The sequence below is a fragment of the Mastigoproctus giganteus genome, chromosome 10 (assembly GCF_048544385.1).
Source record: "Mastigoproctus giganteus isolate SK-2022 chromosome 10, ASM4854438v1, whole genome shotgun sequence".
NCBI lineage: Eukaryota > Metazoa > Arthropoda > Arachnida > Uropygi > Thelyphonidae > Mastigoproctus > Mastigoproctus giganteus.
Window position 1 is genome coordinate 84930315 of NC_143584.1, and position 14156 is coordinate 84944470.

Below are 14156 nucleotides of genomic sequence, written 5' to 3' on the forward strand. Positions count from 1 at the left end.
TCACCCCTGTCCCGCACCTTGCAACATCCTTCTATACTGTAGTCTGTGTCATAATAGTATATCATCACTACACAGGCTGACGTGCTGAATGAAAAGTTGTTTCTTCAAGTGTTTTTCCCTCTCTCTCTCTCTCTCTCTGAGCAAGCAACGTTTTTCTAGTGTGTCTCGTGCTTTGCCTGTGTATCTCCCATTTTAAAAGGTTTTTTTTTTTTTTTCTCTCTCTCTCTCTGTAGTTACAGGTTATTGATACAGTGATTATTGATCCTATCCATTCCAGGGTAGGATCAATAACCACCATATGGGCCGAATAGCGATTACATGGGAGCTCCTATCTCCATGACTTTACTCCTTGGGGCTAGTCTCTTCGCCTCCTACCTCTAGTCGACTTCCTTCTGTGGACTACTCCCTTTTGACCTTATTCATTCTGACTGACCCACCTTTCGTCGCTATTTCCCTTTAACTCCTTTCAATTTTTTTTTTTTTTTTTTTTTTTCAGGAAGCTCAGGCTGCCCTGGCGAAGACCAGCCAGAGAATGATGGGCTGCGGCGGCGTAACATAGTCCCACTAGGGATCCTGGGGCCAAGTAGCCAGAACACAACAGGACCCAACACAATACTATACACATACAACACACTACACATATTTCTGGCATTTACAGAGTTCTGTATAATACACAAGAGTACTGATGGAAGTCATTGAGGGAAAGTCATCGGTGGCGCCTTAGTCAAACACTGTGGCAGTTCTTGGAGTACTAGGTGTGCTTTCACCAGCAATAAAATCATAGATATGATCTACCTCCCTTAATAAAAAGTTAATAAAAATCAGCAGCGCAATCCTGGTGACATTAAAATTTAGTTGCTCTGTGCCCTTACGAAAAAAAAAAAAAACAACCCCTTAAATTACATAGCATTGGATATTTGTCCGTTAAATGTAATAAGAGGCATACATTGTATTCTGAGTGATTTAAAAATACAGCGTCACTTCACCTTCTGCTAATGTTTAACAGTTACTAGCCTACAGCACTCATATTTGAAGGGTTGAAACTTTCACAAGTTGCCTCAGAGGATGTAGATAAAATATCAGAAAATGTTACAGGTAGTGTTCAGAAGGTTAAAAAATCGCATTAACTAATTTGTGGATGGCTCCGAATTTCAGCAAAACTCCCACTTCATTTGATAACCGGAAAAATAAGAATATTCATATGTTAATTTTCTTCTAAATATATTACTGGTTTATACACTACATAGTTAATTAGAAATCTGTGGCCATTGAAATGCCTCCTAAGATATTATAATTAGGGCTTGCTCTTAAATCTAGGCTCCATTCAAAAGAAGGCAGTCAGGTTAATTAATGACCCGTCTCTTATGAAGTCTCTTCACTCTTATCTCATCACGTCAGGCACAATGTGGCCTTAGCAGCCCTTGTGCCAATAAACAACAAACCAACAACAACTCTGTCTCATACACATTCATTTTTTGCCGCATGCCTTTTCTGTAGATACTCCCACGGGCACTGTTCTTCTGTTGGTCTCAAAAACTCATCCCCCCCTCTATTTCTCTCTTCCAAATCAGCCTGAACATGTGAAGCAACCAGTCAAACAATCCTTTTACTTTCCAACTTCAAACTTACAGAACCGACTTTTCTTCTTCCTCATTTATTCACTCAACTTCCAATTTTTTAGTACAAACTCCCCTCCCCTTTATACATATTTAATAAAAATTACGATCTGCAGAAATTCAAGTCTAATATCAACAGGTATCTTCTTTCGTCTTACCAACCTATGCACGATATTAAGTACTATAGGTTTGTGGAAGGGGGTGTGTACTTGGAGTACTGTCAGGCACATATAGTATATACGGGGTTTTCATTCAAAAAAAAAAAAAAAAAAAAAAAAGTGGTCTGGAAAACTAAAACTTCTTGTTCACCAAAAATGCAGATTTTGTTATTGTAATGAAATAATCGCTGAAATTATTAAAAATTGTGGAAACAGAGTTTGCTGTATTAAACTACTGACGAGGGAACAGCAGTTAACTAAGAAAAATGAATTATCCCTCCCCTTCCCCGGGAACAAATATTAACAATAAACCAACTTCGGGGTGGGAGAATGAACGTGACTCCTGAACCCGTAAATTCAAGGTTCGTTCTTAGTTAACAGTCGGGTGTCTTTACCGGCAAATTTATTTGTAGTTATTTCATTAAGTAATGCAAAGTGCGCATGCGATTGCAGAAATGAGATGAGCAACCTAACTGTACACATAATATCACACTTCTGTCATTTATTTTTATTACTATCCGTTTATTGAACGAACAACCCTATACAAATTTATTTGGAGGGTGGTACAAAGGTCTCCGTAGCCGAGTGGTCAGGAGCGGGAGTACAGTAGCACACGCTCCTTGAGTTAGACCGGGGTTCAAGCCCCTGACTGCTAAATACGGTCGATCTGCAAACCCGCATTGGACTAGCGTGGCAGATTATGGTCCATTTCCCGCAATATGAATTGTTGAGGAGGCTTCCATCCTGCAGTGGGTGATAATGGCTGCAGTTTAATTTTTACACTTACCATGGTTTTTACTGTGGGATGAAATAGTCTGAAAGATATCTGTACTTAGAACCAGAAGGGGAATATTTTTCTCTCTCGTTATCCAAATCAGGGGATTCGCTGCTCCCCTTTCAATTGGCAACTTAGAAAATGGCCAGGGTTTGAGTGTCCTGTTGAGATAGTAAGAAGGGACAAAGTTTGGCTTAAACGACCAGAAAGTTAGGAAAATGGCCATAAAATGTGACTGCGCTAGACTCACCCCATCAATAGTTATTGTTATTATTATTTATGGCCATATGGTACAAGGAAGCCTAAGGCTTATGCTGCACCAGCAAAAAAAAAAAAATTCCCAAGTTACCCCCTGTGAGAGAGAGAGAGAGAGTAGAAAGGAATCACCAAGAAGAGAAGAATGATGATATCCAGCTCAGGACCCTGGGTTTGCCAAGCCCATACTCACCAGATGTGAGCCCCCGGGGTTAATTTTGACTGCCATTCACTTCAATTATAGTCTACTAATTGCCCAGTTTGATTTTGGTATCTGTATAATAATTTGCTTACATCCCTCTGTCTGGAATGCTTCTTGAACTTGAATAACTCAGGCTAAACAATTTTTTAACCTCATTACTTTTGCAATAGGTTTAATTTAACAGTAAAATTGAGATTAAAAAACAATGCAGCAGAACCTTCCAAAAAATTTTCCGACCGAATTTCAAAATTTCCGTTGTTTTTACTGCTGCTAAATAGTTTTGGTATGTTATTCCAGGATTACTGCTACCCAAATCTAATATCTTGCATTTATAAATATTTACTCAGTCGCCATTTTTTATTCCATCGACTTCGTTCATTTAGAGCTTCTTGAAGTAGTATATGCTGATCAATGTCTTTAATAACCCTGCCCACTTTTCTATCATCAGCAAACTTCGATATGAAACTTGAAATACCCACATTAAGAGCATTAAAAACATTAAAAGATATATAAGGAACCAGTCCTTAAGTTCAGTGGCCATTTACAGCCACTCCTGGTCTCCTACCACTTAACTATCCCTTTATTCATAGTAGTAACTCTCCTAGTACCACATTTTACAATTTGTACAACAATAATACAAGTAGTAATTATTTGAGATTTAAGTACTCTATATAATGTCGAAATAATTCCTTGCATCTAGTTTTAGCTAATTACATTGGTCCAGACATAATCTCCCTTTAACAAATGTATGTAGTTATTGATGATTCAGTCCCTTATGCTTCCATCAAGCATATGTGATTACCGAATACGTAATGTTCTTATATTCTCTGTTTTGTGAACTCCAGGATGACCTCATAATGTCAGAGTTGCGCTTCATTCTTTGAAGCACCCCTGCAGATTGGAGATGTGAAAATGTATCTCCTATTTGAACATCTCTAATCTACAGGAACTTTCCCCAAATTTAAGGATGCTCTCATTATTACTGCTGACCGATTGACTACCTCATTCGTTACTACTTTTAGTATAATTGGATAGATCCCATCAACCCCAAGTACTTTGTTCACTTTTAGCCGCAGCAATTTCTGCTCCACCTTCCTTTCGGTAATAGAATCATTTAACTCCCAATCAATATTAGATAGTTGGCTGCTAATTCAATCTCTAAAAACTCCTGTATGAATGTAGATGCGAAACATTTATCCAGGTTATCAGCAATGTATACAGGATCATTAATAAATAGAAATACTTAGTTGTTATTGACGATCGGCTATCTTTCCTTGATCATGTGTTATGCCCGCGAGATAAGGAAAGAATATTTATTTTATATGAAATTACGAAGAGTTCTGTGCCCAAGTTTTGGAATAAAAGAGAAGCATTTAAATACGTTGTTGTTATTTGGTTTTTAGGAGATTAGCAACTAAGGCCATATTGCTCCGGGATATGCGGTGGTCATTTCCTGACCTTTCCGCATCCTCCGTATTTGGTGGTCACGGGCTCGAACCCCTGTCTAATCACCTGGCTACGGAGGCGCTTTAAATACGTTGTATGAATGTTTATTGTTCCCATAATAACTTATCGGCAAGAGCATGGGCACAAAAAGTTGATAAAGTTTTAATCATGCACAAAGACCACCTCTATTGAGTATCACTGAAGCGAATAGAACTTTGTCGAATGGTGCTCTGCATTATTTATCCGGAAAGATTCCAGCAGATTTGTTAGCGGCTGAAAGGAAACTTTAATATGCTCTAAGGAAACGAATCATAACGACACTAATGGGAATAGAGGTAGGGGAGTTGGAGCATACCCTAAATCACCAGGATCGCTAGGAATGAAATTTCGCAAATTATCTTTATCTTATGGCAGGATCGCTGGGATCAAGCAGATCAGGGAAGGGACACTTAGAGATTCATCCCCTACAGTCGATAATATCGATCCTAAGAAGAGGCCGTGGTGCACTGGAGGATAATGGTGACTTTAATAACTGATCATGGACTCAAGAAAAGTTGAAATACTTTAATTTGGTGGAAAGTGACTTAGGCCTTTGTAGACTGAGTCTAGTTCACGTGTTACGTTTGAATGTCTGAATTATTGTGATCTGAGGCTTAATCTGATTATGACGGTCGAGGATATTACATAGGATAACGTTAGTAAACTAATTTTGCATAAATAGTATTTTAGAAAATTTTGTAAATTCGTAGTCGGAGTTTTCAGAAGGAAGTCTATGCAATGTATGTATGTAGAGAAATGGTTGCGCTCTGTAAAATTTAGAAGAATTTTATATAGTCAGATTAATTAGTGCATAATGTAAATAATCCTTATGTAAATAGTACAAAGTGTACGTATATTGTATAGATACGATTATGTAAAATGTATATAGCCATGTAAATATCTGTGAAATGTATATGGTATATACGTTTTACGTGTACCCTTTAACTTTTGTTAAACATTATATCCATGAGATCTCCTGAATAACATTGCAACAATTTTTTGGTAGATTGTGGTATTGAGATGTTTTTGATTTTCAAGTGTATGTAAAATTTAAACTGTATAACGTTATGCTAGCATATAATAAGAACGATGTAAGTGGTCTCTGGACGTCAGTCCAGAAAGCAATCTTTTGTATGGTTAAATAAATGAATTGAATAGTTATAACTATTAATTGCGCTTATAACTGGAGAATTATTGTCGCTTTCATACCTGCAAACGCCAAAAGTCTTCCCTGTTCGTCTTCGTCATTATCGTTAGTTAAGAAACCGAACCTGTCCTGCATCAATTCGTTCGATATAATATCTAGAGCATTTGATGAGACGCAATTTGGCCACAGCAGCCCTTTGTGTCGTTGCTAAACCCAATAGCGACAATAGCACTTGATGACTCTTTCACTTCTAGTTTAGAACACTTCGATTCAACCTGTTTAAAACTGGCGTATGATCTTTATTTTGTAACAAATTTATTTGTACTCATTATTATCCAACGAGTTCCTCTAGACCAGCTGTTCCCAACCGGCGGTTTTCGAACCTCGGGGGGTTCGCACTAAATATTCCGTAATGGCGTCTACTTAGATTTACATAGGTATATTATTGTAAACTACAAAATATAACTAATAATAAACAATAAAGTAAATTAAAATTAAATAAAAAGTAAAAAATTGCCAAAGAAATAAACCGCATCTCCCACAATTCCTTATAATTACTTTACTTTACACAGTATATCATGTTAAATAAATATCTAAAATTATTTCTTGAATAAAGCAGACCAGGGAAGGAAAGAGTATGAAAAATGTTATTTTTTGGTTTTTTTTTAGGAGCATTAGCAACTAAGGCCATATTGCTCCGGGATATGCGGTGGTCATTCCCTGACCTTTCCGCATCCTCCGTATTTGGTGGTGACGGGCTCGAACCCCGGTCTAATCAAGAAGCGTGTGTTACGCACTGCTGCTCCTTCCCACCTGGCTACGGAGGCGCCGAAAAATGTTGTTTATGCATGGGTAATGCGAGATATAATCAGACGCATGCATACTACCTGGGTAGTAGAAATGATGGAAGTGCACATTACCAATGCAAAAACAACCTTTTTCATACTCTTGGAAAGACTCTGTTAGAGATGAATCATTAATTAACCTAACTGCCCTCTTCTGAATGGAATCAAGAAGCCTGAGAGAGGTTTTGGAGGCACCGCCCCAGATGTGGGAACAATATTCCCTGGTAGGGCGGATTTGCGATTTGTACAGAATGAACAGCTGTTTGAAGAAAAGTAACGCCGAGAGCGGAAGAGAAAACCAAGTTTTTTAGATGCAGAGGAAGCAATATTTGTAATGTGCTTGTGCCAAGAGAGATTAGAAGTCAGGGTAATCCCCAAAAGAGATATATCAACTTGCCTAGAAATCGGAGTGTCACCAAAGGTAAGCATAGGAGCTGAAGAATCCTTTTTGCGAGATATAACAAGACTGAGTTTTAGAAGGGTTCAAATTGTTTTTACCCCTGAAGAATTACCTGGAGATCGGAATTTAAGGTATTGATAGCAGATATTCGAGAAGTTGAAGCTGTTTGAGCAGGGCAGGGTTTCTAAAACTGGTAGGTGGAAAGCAATGTCCTTTCACTAGCAAAACTATGGATAGCATTTCCGGTCAATGGAAAAGGCCATTATTATACAAGAGGAAAAGAGTGGGAGAAAGAACTGAACCTTGGGGAACACCAGCATTAGTGGAGAAGAAGTTAGAAGATAGAGAGCCGTTTATTATAGTGGAGAAGAAGTTAGAAGATAGAGAGCCGTTTAGAAGATAGAGAGCCATCGCCCCCAGTGAGCGGTCAGAGAGAAAACTGGATACCCAATCACAAAGAACAGCCGGCAAACCATAGGATGGAAGCTTATTTAGAAGACCTTTATGCCAAACACGATCAAAAGCCTTTTAAATGTCAACAGCAATGGCTTGAGTTTCACCAAAAAATTTTCCATTGAATTTATCCATAGATGCACATCTTCTTCTAAAGGAGTGTTCCATTTCCAATGGGTTTCTTTCCTCAACCTACAAGTTATTTTTTGGTAGGAATTTTTTCCCGACATAAAGTACCGTTCAAGGTGTGTTGGTCAGTTAAACCTTCGGCTGTCATGCATTCCCGTACTCCATCCATGTCCTCCTAGGTCTTCTTCTCCTTCTTTCAGGAGGTATCCATTCCAGGATAGCCTTTGAATATCTGGTTTCTTGCATTCGTTTTACATGTCCATACCACGTTAAACGCTTTTCTTTGATAGTGTCAATGCTATTCTTTTTCACTTCCATTTTCTCTCATGTCTTCATTCGGTTTTCTTTCTCTTCTGGAAGTTCTTGCATAGATGTACATAAGCCAAAATATCACCAGTGTAACGACACTGACGGAATCCATACCCGCGATCGTTGACCAGATAGTTTGAGTTGGCAGTTAATTGATTTCTCCATTACTTCGTAAAGAGTAGAAGTAATCGCAATGGGACGATAATTGGATGGAAGGAATTTGTCACCCTTTTTAGGAACTGCCTGGATATAAGAAAATTTCCAAGCAGAAGGAAAAATATCTTTGGAATAAGAAAGTGAAACAAGACGACACAAAACAGGAGTAAGTTCACGGGCACAGGTTTTGAGAACAAGTGGAGAAGTACCACCAGGACCTGGAGCTTTCGTAGCATCAAATTCATCAAAATCCTTCTGACATTCTTTTTACGGAAAATCACAGGATTCATTGAATGGAGTGTACTGGGAACGTTTTGAGGTGGTTTACCAAGATCATCAATACATGAGTTGAAAAAAAAAAAAATAGGTTGCCAGCAGGTCAGCTTTATCTTTGGCTGATGTCGCAAACGAACCTTCTGGCTTTGACAGAGGCGGGAACAGAGATGGGCGAAAATTGCGGCCACTCCTTTTGGAAAGGGAAGCTTTGGAAAGACCAGATGCTCGGCTACCATTAGGGCAAGAAGCAAGTTTTCTACTCTTAGCCTGTTCAAAATCAAGTTTGGACTAATCAGTAACTGCTTTACAAAGTATAAATAATACTTAATAATAATTTTTATTAGGCAATGTCGCTTATAAAAACATAGTACTGGAAATATTTTATAATGGAAATTAAGTAGTTTTATACGATTTCAAAGAATATAGGGTCAGGGGTTCGCGATAAAAATATTATGTTGAAAGGGGTTCGCGAGTCAAAAAAGGTTGGGAACTGCTGCTCTAGACTTGGTATTTTTGTAGTGTCAAGATCCTCATGAAATACTGCCCTCCATTTTAATATTACATTTTTAAGAACCCTACAAAGCTCCACATGACTGTCTGATGGGTTAGATGCAGTGTTAGCTATTGATACGGTTATGTACTGCCCTCCAAAATGAATCTGGACAACCCATTTTCATAACCCATTGGACCTTTCTAGATAAACAAGTGGTATATAAGCCATAACAAGTTAATTGTATCTAGTCATGGCAAGTAGAGCTAAAATAACTAACTGACGATTTCTAGAGGGAAGCTATTGTCAAATGTCACATAGCTAGCTTGTCGATTCATGCAATTGTTAATAGTTTACACCATCCAGAGTCGACCATCGGTGACGTTATCTTGAAATGAAAGTGTGTTGGTACTGCCATCGTCCAGCAACGCACTGGAAAACCACGGAAGTTCACTCCTCATTATTATAGGGTACTCAGAAGGGTAGTAAGACATCCCTGCAAACAATGAACTGGGAGTCTAAGGTGCCGACATGGGGTTGAGAACTGTACGAACATAGTACATACAGGCTCCACAGCCTTGGAGAATAGCAGCGTGTGTCAAATATCATCAACTGTGACCAGCGGTCTCGCCTTGCATGGTGCAATGAATTCCGTAATTGCTCTAGAGCAGTAAAAATCGGTTCTACGGAATGACGAATCTCGCTACATCCTATTCCAAACAGATAGGTGAGTGCGGAAGGTGCTGGAAGAACGTCCGCTGCCAAAGGGCATTGTACTGCCACCAAAGGAGTTCGTAGGAGTTGAGGTTGCGTTATGTAGCTGTTTCTCGTGGTGTGGCATAGGAACTTCGTTGGTTGTGCGGAGAACCGTGAAAGCTGACTCCTACCTTACAGTTCGGACAATTCCATTCTCCCTATAGTGTGACAGTTCTTTCTTACAGATTTACGTTCGTTTCATCAGGATAATGATCTGTTCATGGATATTTTCCAATGAAAATGTTATTACAAGACATGAACTTCGTGCACAATTACAATAAAAATAATTCGTTCATTATTTTACACGAGTTAATTGAAAACAGGAAAACATTTATAAAATGCTATTAATTATAAACGCATTAAAAGAAAAATGTCCTAATTTTTTTTCTTAAAAGGATGGGGAGGGGGAGAAAGTCAAACTCATCAGCTCATAATCCACCCAAAAATATTTCTTATCTACCCGTGGACTCCACACTGGTTGAATAGCACAGTTCTAATTCATGAAGGAGGAAAACTTAATGTTACGAAAAACACTAATTCACGTGAACATTTCTTGACGGAGATGACGTTCCTGTTAGTATACACGTTTGATTTAGAGATTACGAAGGCCTTCATGTAATCCGGTTCAGCTGTCTTAAAATCCAGTATAGCCATTACTAGCCATTATCCTACCATTTTTCTCCACAAACTGAATTTAAAATGCAATTATAGGTTATAGATTTTTTAAAGTGGGTGCAGTGTTTTATCACTGATTAATCCCTCAAAAAAAAAAAAAAAAAAAAAACGCTTCTTTAGCGATGCTACATGGCCAATTTGTGGTGATTTGTGTATTAATAATTAGTAATGTGAAAGTAAAACATTAAAGCAGAGTAATGTCATTTCCAGATAATGTGACGTAGCCCAGTGGTCAGGAGCGAGAATGCATAGCATGCGTTCCTTGAGTGGACCGGGGTTTAAGCCCGTGACTACTAAATACGATAAATATTTGTATTGACGATTTATTGTAAACTCTACTGACTTGGTTGTCGTGCCGGAGTATAAACAGAAAAAAAATTTATTTACTTAACAAAACTGAAACAATGCTCTCTTAATATAATTCAATAAGAGACTATTATACTCAAGATCGACATTTTCCATCATCGAAATATAACATTATCTTCAGTTATATTAGGAATAGCCCAAGCAAGACCTAATCGTTATTAATAGTCGTATCAGCTCAGCTTTGTTGTATCGTTGTTAGCTATCCATCAGATACTTTAAAAGGTTTTCTCTATGTTGCATTTAAAATTCAGTTTGTGGAGAAAAGTGAGAGGATAATGGCTAGTAAAAAACGAGATCGGACGAAAATTGCTTTTTTTTTTATGTAAACCCCAAACACGAGAGGTATTAGAACCTATATTACTTGGTACCGTGTTTTGGTTGGAGGTTGAGAAGACGAAAGAAGATATATCTTGATATTGGAGTTGAACTTCTGTAGACTAATTTTCAGGAAATACGTAGGAAGGAAGGTTGTTCCAGAAAACGGCAGTTGAATGAACAAACGAGGAAGATGAAAAGTTGGTTCTGTGAGTTTGAAGTTGGACAGTACATGGATGTTGGCTGGTGGCTGCACGTGTTCGGACTGTTTTGAAAGAGAGCGCGGGAATTATAGAAGCCAATTCGGAAGAACAGTGCCCAACTGCTTGTGCAATCTGCCACAATCGAAAGATGACTTAGGCAAGGTAGTTTGGTTTTACGATATAATTAATGTATCGTTTCTCTCTCTCTGTTCGAGCTAATGTAGTAGTGAATTAACTGTTATGTTATACTGAATGAATTTGCTCCGATACATATTGAAATCATAATGTGCATGAAGTCGAAATGTTTAAGAAAGCATCAGCAAACATGTGGGGCATCTTCTGAGTCTAATGAATATATCCCTTCAGATTCTTGCAGTTACACTAAGGTTGGTAGTCAACGATAAAGCATTCAGGATTGCACTTCTCTTCTGCTAAAAGCTGATCGGAGCAGCCCCAATATCACAAAGCAAGAGATGCTAAAATATACTGAAAGGACAGAATTCATGGGATACCTGGTTCCTGGGCAACGCGACGCTGTCACCCTACTCACTAGTGAACGAACCCACTGCTTGGCAAGTATATAGGTACACCTCATCACTGAATTCACGTAGACGGTAATTTGGTGTCAGTACAAAGTATGGATAAACGTCGTGATTTAACCGACTTTGAAAAAGGTCTGACAGTGCGTGCCCGACGCATAGGTTCCTGTATCGCGGAGGTGCTCCAGAAATTGCACTGTCCCCGTTCGACAGTATCAAGAGTGTATCAGGAATACGCCATTTCCGGAATAACATCTCATCGTGGACAGCGCTGTGCACGGAGAAAGGTGGTGGATGAACGTGTCCGTCGACGTCTGTCTCGCATTGTTTCAGCCAACCGAAGAGCGACAGTGGCACAAAAACCGCCGACTTCAACGAGGGAGGTGTCAGAAACGTTTCCACCAAGACCATCAGGCGATCATTAGCCAGAATAGGTTATCGGAGCTGCCGACCTACCAGAGTCCCATTGCTAACATCACGACACAGGACTCTACACCTCAACTGGGCGAAAGAACATCAGCTCTGGACCTTAGATGATTGGAGACGGATCTCCTGGTCCGATGAGTCCCATTTTCAATTATCTAGACCGGACGAGAGGGTGTGTATCTGGTGGAAACCGCACAAAGCTATGCACTCGTCATGTCAACAAGGAACTGTTCTGGCAGGTGGACTGTCGGTAATTGTCTGGGATGCTTTCAACTGGCACACGTTGGGACCTCTGGTACGTCTAGACGCATCTCTGAACGGTCCAGGTTGTGTCCATCCTAGCAGACCATCTGCATCCGTTCATAGTCATCGTGCACCGACAGGGCAACGGACTCTTCCAACAAGACAATGCTCCTCCACACAGAGCCGTGGTGACTAGAACATGGTTCGAAGAGCATTCCGCAGATTTTGCCACCATGGAATGGCCTCCCCCTTCACCGGACATGAACCCTGTGGAGCATCTTTAGGATGCTGTGGAAAGGTCCATTCGAGCTTTGGATCCTCCACCCAGGAATGCGAAGGAATTATGGACAGTGGTGCAGCAAGCATGGGTGAAAATAACTTTGGAAAGCTTTCTTGAACTATTGGACTCAATGCCTTGCCGTGTTACTGCCCTTATCCGGGCGAAAGGTGGGCCTACCCGTTACTAGGTAGGCAATGATTTCTCTCCACTCAGTGTAATTACAGCATCCGTTAATGATTTTTATGAAACCAAAAAGACTCTTATACCACGCTGAAGAGATTTGTTGCTGGTTGTAACTGCAACCAGCAATAAAGATGAAGTGCCAAATTGCTGCTGTTTGTGTACGCACTCCCTTGCAAAACCAGGTCAAAACTTTTAAAGCGCTTGGATACAAACAAGAAAATAGCACCCTCCCCTTAAATATGAAAAGGTCTGTATTAATTTTTCTGCCCACGAGAGCTGGTGCCTAGATGCAGCCCCTTCCATGTTAATACAGCCTTGATTCTCGGGTTATTTATGCTGTTAATCCATAGCCTTCGGGCGTGTACACCTCAAGTTTGATGGCATTATAATAAAGAAGTATTTATTTATTTATAATAATGATTTCTTCATTGATTGTCTTCCTTTTATGATGATAAAGACACTATCCTTTGTATGTAAAAGGATGAAATATCGAGAGAGAGAGAGAGAGAGAGAGAGAGATAAAAAGAAAGAAAACGTGTGTAATATTTGCTTTGTGTCTGTCATTTTTGTTTTTAGTTCTGTTTACTTCTAAAAGATATATTCCAGCCGATGAAACGCCTGTTTCATTGGCTGCAGTATAACTCGGATCAATACCACACGTAGCAGAACCACCGTTTGCTGCGATTATACTTTTCGGGCGCTGTTGTAGTTCAGTCAACATTGGTAACTAGAAACGCTTTTCTTGTTGTGTGCGGTTATGAATTATAAAATCAGCTTCCAGAATACGATGGTGAGTAATTTGTATTTTAAACCTATTTTAATGTAAAAGTCGTTAAAAAACATATGATTATGAGTTATGATTCTTACAGAGTAATAACTTTTATTTGCGTGCGAACACTGTTTAATCCGATTTAATTTTTGTTTTTGTTTTTTTTACTCCATATTTGTTTCAAAACCAGTTTTTTTTTGTTTTTTTTTTATGCAGTGAAATTTGCTGATTTGTTTGACGTCAAGGCTTCGATTTATTTAAGTAATATTAACTAGAGTGATCAAAACTGATTCATTGAGAACACTCTCTCACGGACACATTACACCGAAAAGTTAGTGATTTTGATCATTTTATCCTTTGTATGCCAGTATGATAAATGTGTTTGAAATCCATTATGATTTGTAAAATAAAAAAGCTCCTTGCTTTTGCGGTTTTTTTTTTTCTCGTGGTTATCTGTAATTTAATGACGATATAAAAGCCGTAAACTTAATGTATGAAAAAAAATTATATACCATATCATTTAACTCTCATTTTGTAACAGAAGAGGTAAGTTAATCGTATACGTGCACTGTTTCTTTTTAAAAAAACAGGTTATTTTATACTGATATAAGCATTGTGGTGAATTATTGGTGATACTGGTCTAAGTGTAAATATGTGAGCTTATTTTTTATCTTTCTTATTTAACTGGGTGATTTGATGAGTTTG